Consider the following 12,082-nt stretch of genomic DNA (forward strand, 5'->3'; position numbering starts at 1 on the left):
CCAGCAATAGCATTGCTGGTGATTTATCCAAGGGATACAGACGTGCTGATGCATAGGGGCACATGTACCCCCATATTCATAGCAGCACTGTCAACAATAGCCAAAACATGGAAAGAGCCTAAATGTCCATCACCTGATGAGTGGATCAAGAAGATGTGGTATATATACATGATGGAGTACTACATGGCAATGAGAAAGAATGACATATGGCCATTTGTAGGAAAGTGGATGGACCTTGAGGGTGTCATGCTGAGCGAAGTAAGCCAGGCAGAGGAGGACAGAAACCATATGTTTGCACTTATAAGTCTAACAGGAAAACAGGAGAAACCTAATGGAGAACCAGGGAGAGCGGAGGAGGGAGAAAGAGTTGGGTAGAGTGAGGGATGCAAAACTTGAGAGACTACTGAATGCTAAAAATGAACTGAGAGTTGAAGGGGAAGGGGGAGGGGGAAAAGAGGTGGTGGTGATGGGGGAGGGCACTTATGGGGAAGAGCACTGGGTGTTGTATGGAAAACAATTTGACAAGAAAATATTATAGGAAAAAAATGAAGGAAGAAAGTTATTAAATACACAACCTAACTGTACACCAAAAGGAGCTGTTAAGGGACAGCAAATAAAGCCCAAAAACAGAGGAGAAGGAAATAATAAAGATTAGAGCAGAAATCAATAATATATGTAAAAAAAAAAAACAGTGAACAGATCAATAAAACCAGAAACTGGTTCCTTAAAGGAATTAACAAAATGGATAAACTCCTAGCCAGAATCATCAAAAAGAAAAAGTAAAGGACCCAAATAAATACAGTCACAAATGTAAGAGGAAACATCACAATCAACACCACATAAATACAAACAATAATAAGAGAATATTATGAGCAATTACATGCCAAAAAGTTGGGCAATCTGAAAGAAATGACAAATGCCAAGAAACATGTAAACCGCCAAAACTGAACAAGGAAGAAATAGAAAATTTGAACAGGCCCACGACCAGTAAAAATATTTCATCAGTCATCAAAAATCTCCCAACAAACAAGAATCGAGGGCCAGATGGCTTTCTGGGGGAATTCCACCAAACATTTAAAGAAGAGTTAACACCTCTTCTTTTGAAGCTGTTGCAAAAAATAGAAGTGGTAGGAGAGCTTCCAAACTCATTCTACGAAGCCAGAATTACCTTGATTCCAAAACCAGACAATGACCCCACTAAAAAGGAGAATCACAGACCAATAATCCTGATGAACACAATTGCAAAAATCCTCAACAAGATACTAGCAAACAAAATCTAACAATACATTTAAAAAAATTATTCACCATGGTCAAGTGGGAATTATACCGGGGATGCAGGACTGGTTCAATATCCATAAAACAATCAATGTGATACATCACATTAATAAAATAAAAGATCAGAAACACATGATCCTCTTAATAGATGCAGAAAAAGCATTTGACTAAACACAGAATCCTTAACAAAAACCCTCAAAACAGTAAGGATAGAAGGAACATACTTCAACATCATAAAGGCCATATAGGAAAAAACCACAGGTAATATCATCCTCAGTAGGGAAAAGCCGACAGTTTTCCCCTAAGATCAGGAACATGACAGGGATGTCCACTCTCACTACTATTGTTCAACACAGTGTTGGAAGTCCTAGCCACAACAATAAGACAAACAAAAAGTAACAAAAGGCATCCAAATTGGCAAAAAGGAGTTAAACCTTCACTCTTCACAGATGATGTGATACTTGACATGGAAACCTAAAAGACACCACTAAAAACAAAACAAAACAAAACCCGCTAGAACTGATACATGAATTCAGCAAAGTCGCAGGATATAAGATCAATATACAGGAATCAGTTGCATTTCTATACACCTCTACAGAAATCGGTTGAATTTCTATAATGAAGCAGCAGAAAGAGAAATCAAGGAATCGATGGCATTTACAATTGCAGTGAATATCATAAAATACCTACAAATAAACTTAACCAAAAGGGTAAAAGATCTGTACGCTGAAGGGGGACAAGATGGCAGAGAAGTAGGGAGCTCTATAATTTTTACCCGCCCGCATCTATCAAACTAAGAAAGACTGAGGCCACAATACTCTTATCTACAAGAGTGGGAGGAGAAGACAGAGTCCTCAAAGAAGACAGCCTCATGAGTGAGTGAGTGTGAGCTGGGGAAGATGAAAAACTGGCCAGGACCCTGAGGCTTGGAGGGGAGGGAACTCCACTCCACAGAGAACATTGGAGAGCATGCAGAGACATGAAGAGAGGAGGGGAAAAGAAAGACTAAAAATGATTATAGAGCTGTCACTAGAGAAGAGAAAAACCTCGCCCAGGAGGAGAGGGATTTTATTATCCCATCTATAACTGCAGGGCGCAGGGAGAGAGATCCATCCCTTTAGCGGGCGCATTTTCCTTGAGCTCAGCGCCCTGATCCTTGGTAGCACCGCCAGGCCTGTGAGAGTACATCTCATCTAAGGCGTATCATTAAAGGGCGTGGACTAGGATTTGGAAACAAGGCGGGGCTTGGAAAATATAACTTGGCCCTCCCGAGGCACAAGCAGATCAAACCCAAAAGAGTTGTTAGCAACCCTTGGTTAGAGAAGGAATTGAGGCGCCACCATTCTTCTCCCCACAGCCACCTAGGCAGCCCCTCAGAAAGCAGCCCCTGAGACCCAACTACCCCAAACATCTACACTGAAGATCTGCCTTTTGTTCCTTTTTCTCTTCCCCCCTCCCAACCACCCCAGAGTTCGGAAAAGACCAACATTGATGCACTGCCGTGATTAGACCAATTCCTGCCATACAGATATATTTTCCCTTAACCTATTTTTCTCTCTCCCCTCCACTGGTTTTACCCTTTTAACTGTCCTTTGTCTTTTGTTGTTTTTGTCCCCCCCCCCACCTTTTTTCTTTCTTTCTATCTTTCTTTCTTTTTTTTTTTTTTGGTCCTTTTATTTCTTTTGTTTTTCTCTCCCCTATTCCTTTCCTTGTTTGCTTGATTTGTCTGTCTGTTTGCATGCTTTTGTTCCCTGTGTGTTTGTCTGTATGTTTTCCTTTTCAGGACTACCTTAAGAAACAAGCCAAAGGACACATGGTGGAGAGTCCCAAATATCACTGAGTAGGGAAATAAAATCACCAAAGGCACACCAAGAGAAACTGAGAGACACCATTAAAAGAACACTTCCTGAATGGACAGGCCCCAAAGAGTCAATAAGCCTCCTTTAATAGAGCAATACTAACAGGGGCAGAGTGCATAATAAGCTTTTAAAACTGACAAGAGACAGAAAGGTAGCCAAAATCATGAAACGGAAGAACTCTCCATTAAAGAAATTCCAGGAAGAATTCACAGCCACAGAATTGCTCAAAACAGATATAAGCAACAAAACTGAGCAAAAATTTAGAACAATTGCCATAAAATTAAGCACTGGACTTGAAAAAAAGCATGGAAGTCATCATAGAAGCTATTGATACAAAGAATAGGGATGTTCAAAATAACTGTGATGAGTTAAAAAATGCTATAAATGAGGTGCATAATAAAATGGAGGCAGCCACTGCACGGATCGAAGAGGCAGAGAGGAGAATAAGTGAATTAGAAGATACAGTTACAGCAAAAGAGGATGCTGAGAAAAGGACAGAGAAATTGAAACAGGAGCACAAAAGAAGAATTCGAGACCTGAGTGATACAATCAAACAGAACAATATTTGTATCATAGGAATACCTGAAGAAGAAGAAAAAGGAAAAGGTCCTGAAGGGGTGTGTGATCAAATTATAGCCGAGAACTTCCCCAATCTGGAGAAGGAAAATAGACAATAAAATCCAAGAGGCACGGAGAACTCCCATCAGACATAACTTATATCGGCCATTGGCACAACATATAGCGAAACTGGCAAAAAAAAAAAAAACGGATAAAGACAGAATTCTGAAAGCAGCTATACATAAAAGAGCCCTAATATACAAAGGGAAACCTATGAGAGTGGTTACAGACCTATCTACTGAAACTTGGCAGGCAAGAAAGCAAAGGCAGAAAATCTTCAATATGATGAACACAAAAAATATGCAGCCAAGAATCCTCTATCCATCAAGCCTCTCATTCAAAGTAGAAAGAGATAAAGGATTTGCCAAATAAACAAATATAGAGAGAATTCATCACCACCAAACAAGCCCTACAAGAAAACCTAAAAGGGAATCTATGAGGGAAGTGCTGCAAGGAGTACAATGTACCAGAGACACCACTACAAACATGGACCCTACAGAGAACACAATGAATTGAAACCCATATTTTTCAAAAATTATGCTGAATGTAAATAGACTGAATGCTCCAATCAAATGACACAGGGTAGCAGAATGGTTAAAATACCAATATCCATCTATTTGAGGTCTACAAAAGACTCATGTTAGACCTGAGGACACATTCAGATTGAAAGTAAGGGGATGGAGAAATATCTATCATAGGAATGAAAGTCAAAAGAAAGCCAGAGTAGCCATACTAATATCAGAGAAAATGGACTTTAAAGTAAAGGCAGTAACAAAAGACAAAGAAGGACATTATATAACAAGTATAGCGTTTCTCCATCAGGAAGAGCTAATAATTATAAGCATCTACATGCCAAATTTGGGAGCACCCAAATACATTAAACAATTAATCACAAACAGAACCAATCATATTGATAAGAATGTGTTAATTGCAGGGGATTTTAATACTCCACTTACTACAATGGGTAGATAAACCGGACAGATAATCATTAAGGAAATAATAGACCTGAATGAGATGGGACTAAATGGATTAGACAGATGTATTCAGAATTCAACATCGTGAGGCTATGGAATTCACTTTCTTCTCGAGTGAGCAAGACACATTCTCCAAGATAGATCACATACCGGGTCATAAAGATCTCCTCCATAAATACAAATGAATTGAGATATACCATGCACACTTTCAGATCACAATGCTAGGAAACATTAAATCAAACCGAGGAAAAGGTCTGGAAAACTTAAGAATGATGGGAGAATCAGGCCATTAGAGAAAAAATTTAAAACTATATGAAAACAAATGAAAAAAAATACAAGAATCCAAACTCTCTGGGATACAGCAAAGGCAGTAAAGAGGAAAGTATATTGCAATCCAGGCCTATTTCAACAAACTAGAAAAACCGCAAACTCAAAACCTAACAGAGCACCTAAGGAAACTAGAAAGGGAGCAGCAAGAGCACCGCAAACCCAGCAAAAGAAGAAAAATAATAAAGATCAGGGCAGAATTAAACAAGATAGAATCCACAAAAACAATTGAAGTGATCAATGAATCCAAGAGGTGGTTCTTTGAAAAACTAAACAAAATTGATAAACCACTAGCTAGATTCCTCCGAAAAAAAAGAGGGAACACTGAAATAGAATCATGAAGGAAAATGGATATATTACAACAGATCCCTCAGAAATACAAGCAACCATCATAGATAAATATGAAAAATTATATACCAACAAACTGGACAACTTAAAAGAAATGGACAAATTCCTAAACATACATGCACTACCAAAATTCAAACAAGAAGAGATAGAAAATCTGAACAGACCCATAACCAGTGAAGAAATGGAATCAGTTATCAAAAGTCCCCCAATGAATAAAAGCACAGGGCCGGATGGATTCCCAGGGGAATTCTACCAAACATTTAAAGCAGAGTTAACACCTATTCTTCTCAAGTTATTCAAAAAAATAGAAATGGAAGGAAGACTTCTGGACTCATCCTACTTTCACTTTGATTCCTAAGCCAGACAGAGACCCAACAAGAAAAGATTACTATAGGCCAATATCCGTAATTAACACGAATGCAAAAATAATCAACAAGATACTAGCAAATCAAATTCAACAGCATATAAAAAAGAATTATCCATTATGATCAAGTGGGGTTGATTCCTGGGTTACAAGGCTGGTTCAGTATTCACAAATCCATCAATGTGATACATCACATTAACAAAAGAAAAGAAGAAAACCATATGATTCTGTTGATAGATGCAGAAAAAGCATTTGACAAAATACAACATCCCTTCTTAATAAAAACCCTCGAGAAACTCAGGAAAGAAGGAACTTACTCAAACATCATAAAAGCCATTTATGAAAAGCCCACAGCGAATGTTATTCTCAATGGGGAAAAACTGAGAGCTTTCCCCTCCTGGGATCAGGAACACTACAGGGATGTCCACCCTCACCACTGTTGTTTAACATAGTGCTGGAAGTCCTTGCATCAGCAATAAGACAACAAAAGGAAATAAAAGGCATCAGAATTGGCAAAGATGAAGTCAAACTTTCACTTTTCACAGATGACATGATACTCTACATGGAAAACCCGAGTGACTCCACCAGATGCCTTCTAGAACTAATCAATGAATTCAATAAAGTTGCAGGGTATAAAAGTAATGTACAGAAATTGGTTGCATTCCTATACACCAATAATGAAGCAACAGAAAGAGAAATCAAGAAACTGATCCTATTCACAATGGCACAAAAAACCATAAAATACGTAGGAATAAACCTAACCATGGATGTAAAAGACTTATATGATGAAAATTACAGAAAACTTATGAAAGAAATTGAAGACACCAAGAAATGGAAAAGCATTCCATGCTCATGGATCGGAAAAATAAACATTGTGAAAATGTCATTACTACCCAAAGCAATCTACACATTCAATGCAATCCCCATCAAAATTGCACCAGCATTCTTCACAAAGCTTGAAAAAGCTATCCTAAACTTTGTATGGAACCAGAAAAGACCCTGTTTAGCCAAAGTAATATTGAGGAAGACAACCAAAACGGGAGGCATCACAATCCCAGACTTTAGCTTCTACTACAAAGCTGTCATCATCAAGACAGTATGGTATTGGCACAAAAACAGACACATAGACCAATGGAATAGAATAGAGAACCCAGAACTGGGCCCACAAATATATGGTCAATTAATCTTTGACAAAGCAGGAAAGAGTATCCGATGGAAAAAAGACTTCCTCTTTAGTAGGTGGTGCTGGGAGAACTGGACAGCAACAGGCAGAAGAATGAAACTAGACCATCTTCTTACACCATACACAAAAACAAACTCAAAATGGCTGAAGGACCTGAATGTGAGACAGAAAACCATCAAAACCCTCAAGGAAAAATTAGGAAACAGACTCCTTGACCTCAACCGCAGCAATTTCCTACTCGACACATCCCCAAAGGCAATGGAAATGAAAGCAAAAATGAACTATTGGGACCTCATCAAGATAAAAAGCTTCTGCACTGCAAAGGAAACAATCAAAAAATAATAAGCAACTGACAGAATGGGAAAAGATAATTGCAAATGACATATAAGATAAAGGGCTAGTATCAGAAATCTACAAGCAACTCACAATACTCCACACATGAAAAATGAATAAACCAGTAAAGAAATGGGCAGAATACATAAACAGACACTTCTCCAAATAAGACATCCAGATGGCCTACAGGCACATGAAACGATTCTCAGCATCACTCATCATCAGGGAAATACAAATCAAAACCACACTGAGATATCACCTCACCAGTCAGAGTGGCTAAAATGAACAAATCAAGAGACTCTAGATGCTGGCGAGGGTGTAGAGAAACGGATACCCTCCTACACTGTTGGTGGGAATGTAAATGGGTACAGCCATTCTGGAAAACAGTATGGAGGTTCCTCCAAAACCATCAATAGAACTCTTCTATGACCCAGCAATAGCACTGCTAGGGATTTATTCAAGGGATACAGAAGTGCTGATACATACGGGCATATGTACCCCAATGTTCATAGCAGCACTTTCAACAATAGCCAAAGCATGGAAAGAGCCTAAATGTCCATCACCTGATGAATGGATCAAGAAGAAGTGGTGTATATATATATATAAAATGGAGTATTACATGGCAATGAGAAAGAATGAAATATGTCTATATGTAGCAAAGTGGATGGACCTCAAGGGTGTCATGCTAAGTGAAATACGTCAGAGAAGAGCAGACACCATATGTTTGCACTCATAAGTCTAACAGGAGAACAGGAGAAACCTAATGGAGGACCATGGGGAGAAGGGGGAGAGTTGGGGAGAGATAGGTAAGCAAAACCTGAGAGACTATTGAATACTGAAAACAAACCGTGGGTTGAAGTGGGAGGGGAAGGGGAAGGGAGTTGGTGGTAATGGAGGAGAGCACTTGTGGGGAAGAGCACTGGGTGTTATATGGAAATCAATTTGACAATAAATTATTTTTTTAAATAAATAAGATCAAGTGCTTAAAAAATAGAAATGGAAGGAAAACTTCTGGACTCATTTGACGAAGCCAGCATCGCTTTGATTCCCAAACCAGACAGAGACCCAACCAAAAAAAAAAAACAAACAAAACCACTAGGGGCCAATATCCTTAATGAATACAGATGCAAAAACACTCAACAAGTTACTAGCAAATTAATTTCAACAGCACATGAAAAGAATTATCCACCATGACCAAGTGGGATTCATTCCAGGGTTACAGGGCTGGTTCAATATTTGCAAATCCATCAGTGTGATACATCACATTAACAAAAGAAAAGATAGAAATCATATAAAACTGTCGATAGATGCAGAAAAACATTTGACAAAATACAGCTTCCTTTCAGAATAAAAACCCTTGAGAAAGTCTGTACAGAAGGAACTTACTTAAACATAAAAACAATTTATGAAAAGTCCACAGCTAATATCATCCTCAATGAGGAAATATTGAGAGCTTTCACCCTGAGACCAGGAACATGACAGGGATGTCCACTCTTACCACTGTGGTTTAACATAGTGCTGGAAGTCCTAACATCAGAAATCAGACGACAAAAGGAAATAAAAGCCATCAGAATTGGCAAAGATGAAGTCAAAGTGTCATTTTTTGCAAATAACATGATACTCTACATGGAAAGCCTGATGGTCTTCCACCAGAAGCCTACTAGAACTGATCCATGAATTCAGCATTGTCGTGGGGTACAAAATCAATGTACAGAAATCAGTTGCATTTTTATACACCAATAATGAAGCAGCAGAAAGAGAAATCAAGAAACTGATCCCATTCACAATTACCTGGAAAACCATAAAATACCTAGGAATAAACCTAAACAAAGATGTAAAAGACTGTACAATGAAAACTATAGAAAGCTTATGAAAGAAATTGATGAAGACACAAAGCAATGGAAAAACATTCCATGCTCATGGATCAGAACTATAAACATTGTTAAAATGTCCTTATTATCCAAAGCAATCTACACATTCATTGCAATTCCAATCAAAATTGCACCAGCATTCATCTCAATGCTAGAACAAACTATCCTAAAATTCATATGGAACCACCAGAAAAAACTCGAATAGCCAAAGTAATATTGAAGAAGAAAAGCAAAAAATTAAAACAGGAGGCAACACAATCCCAGACTTTAGCCTTAGTTACTACAAAGCTGTCATCATCAAGACAGTATGGTATTGGCACAAAAACAGACACATGGACCTATGGAATAGAATAGAGAGCCCACAAGTATATGGCCAATTAATCTTTGACAAAGCAGGAAAGAGTATCCAATGGAATAATGACAACCTCTTTAACAGGTGGTGCTGGGAGAATAGGACAGCAACATGCAGAAGAATGAAACTAGACCACTGTCTTACACCATACACAAAAATAAACTCAATATGGCTGAAAGACCTGAATGTGAAACAGGAAACCATCAAAACCCTAGAGGAGAAAGCAGGAATCAGCCTCCTTGACCTCAACTGCAGCAACTTCCTGCTGGACACATCCCCAGAGGCAAGGGAAATCAAGAACCAAAGTGAACTATTGGGACCTCATCAGATCAAAACCTTCTTCACTGCAAAGGAAACAATCAAAAAAACCTCATAGGCAATGAACGAAATGGGAAAAAAAAGAAGTGGCAAATGACATATCAGATAAAGGGCTAGTACCCAAAATCTACAAGGAACTCACCAAACTCCACACCCCAAAAAAGAATTATCCAGTGAAGAAATGGGTAGAAGACCTGAACAGACACTTCTCCCAAGGGGATATCCAAATGGCCAACAGACCCATGAAATGATGCTCAGTGTCACTTAACATTATGGAAATACAAATCAAAACCACCCTGAGATACCACCTCACGCCAGTCAGAGTGACTAAAATGAACAAATCAAGAGACTACAGATGCCGATGACGTTGTGGAGAAACAGGCACCCTCCTATACTGTTGGTGGAAATGTAAACTGATACAGCTGCTCTGGAAAACAGTGTGGAAGTTTCTCAAAAAATTATCAATAGAACTCCCCTATGACCGAGCAATAGCACAGCTCTGGATTTACCCAAAAAATTCAGAAATGCTGATGCATAGGAGCACATGCATCCCAATGTTCATAGCAGCACTTTCTACAGTAGCCAAATCATGGAAAGAGCCTAAATGTCCGTCATCTGATGAATGGATAAAGGTGTGATTTATCTAGACAGTGGAATACTACATGGCAATTAGAAAGAATGAAATCTGGCCATTTGAAGCAAAGTGGATGGGCCTCAAGGGTGTCATGCTAAGCAAAATAAGTCAGGCGGAGAAGGAGAGATACCATATGTTTGCACTCATAGGTCTAACAGGAGAAATCTAACAGAGGACCATGGGGAGGGGAAGAGGGGGAAACAGTTAGGGAGAGGGAAGGTGTCAAATCATGAGAGACTCTTGAATACTGAAAACAAACTGAGGGCTGAATGGGGTGGGGGAAAGGGGAAGGAGTGTGATGGTCATGGAGGAGGGCACTTGTGGGAAAGAGCACTGGGAGTTATATGGAATCCATCTTGACAATAAACTATATGAAAAAAATACTTTAACCCATTTTGAGTTGATTTGTGTTTTGGGGGTCATACATGTGCCCAATTTCATACTTTTGATGTGGATATCCAGTTTTCCTGGCACCATTTCTTGAGGCGACTATTCTTTTCCCATTGTATATTCTTTTTTTTATTTTTTACGTTTTTAATTTATTTTTGAGAGACAGAGTGAGACAACGCGAGCAGGGGAGGGTCAGAGAGAGAGGGAGATACGGAATCTGAAGCAGACTCCGGGCTGTGAGCTAGCTGTCACAACAGAGTCCAATGCGAGGCTCGAACCCACGAACCGTGATATTATGACCTGAGCCGAAGCCAGACACTTAACTGACTGAGCCACCCAGGCACCCGATCCATTGTATATTCTTGACAATCTTCTTAAATATTCACTCTTGACATATTTGCATTTTTCTGTGCCCTCTATTCTATTCCTTTTATCAGTATGTCTGTTTTTAGCATACTATTTAAATTACTATAACTTCATACTATGTTTTGAAATCAGAAGGTACAATGCCTCCAGCTTTAGTGCTGGCCTTATAAAATAAGTTTTGAAGTGTTTCTTTCTCTGCAATTGTTTGGAAAAGTATCAAAAGTATTGGTGTTAATCTTTAAAAGTTTGGTACAGTTCTCCAGAAAGAACTTTATTTGTTGGGAGGTTTTTGGTTACCCATTTAATCCTGGACTTTTAACTGAAGGAAGGGGTGATTATTAGTTCAATCTCCATCATAGTTATATTTCTATTCACATTTTCTATTTCTTCATGATTCATTCTTGATAGGTTTTATGTTTCTAGGAATTTATCCACTTTCTCTAGATTACCAATTTATTGGTGTATAATTGTTCATTGTAATCACTTTTGACACTTTATGTTACTTTGGCATCAGTTGTAATATTTTCTCTTTCAGCAATTTCTGACTTTAGGGACATCTGGGCGGCTCAGTCAGTTAAGCATCCAACTTTGGCACAGGTTTTGGGTTTTTTTTATTTTTTAAGTGTTTTTATTTATTTTTGAGAGACAGAGAGAGACAGCACAAACAGGGGAGGGTCAGAGAGAGATGGAGGCACAGAATCTGAAGCAGGCTCAAGGCTCTGAGCTAGCTGTCAGCACAGAGCCCAATGCGGGGCTCGAACCCACAAACCGTGAGATCATGACCTGAGCTGAAGTTGAATGCTTAACCGACTGAGCCACCCAGGTGCCCCTGGCTCAGGTTTTGATCTCACGGTTTGTGAGTTTGAGCCC

The sequence above is a fragment of the Suricata suricatta genome, chromosome X, assembly GCF_006229205.1.
Source record: "Suricata suricatta isolate VVHF042 chromosome X, meerkat_22Aug2017_6uvM2_HiC, whole genome shotgun sequence".
NCBI lineage: Eukaryota > Metazoa > Chordata > Mammalia > Carnivora > Herpestidae > Suricata > Suricata suricatta.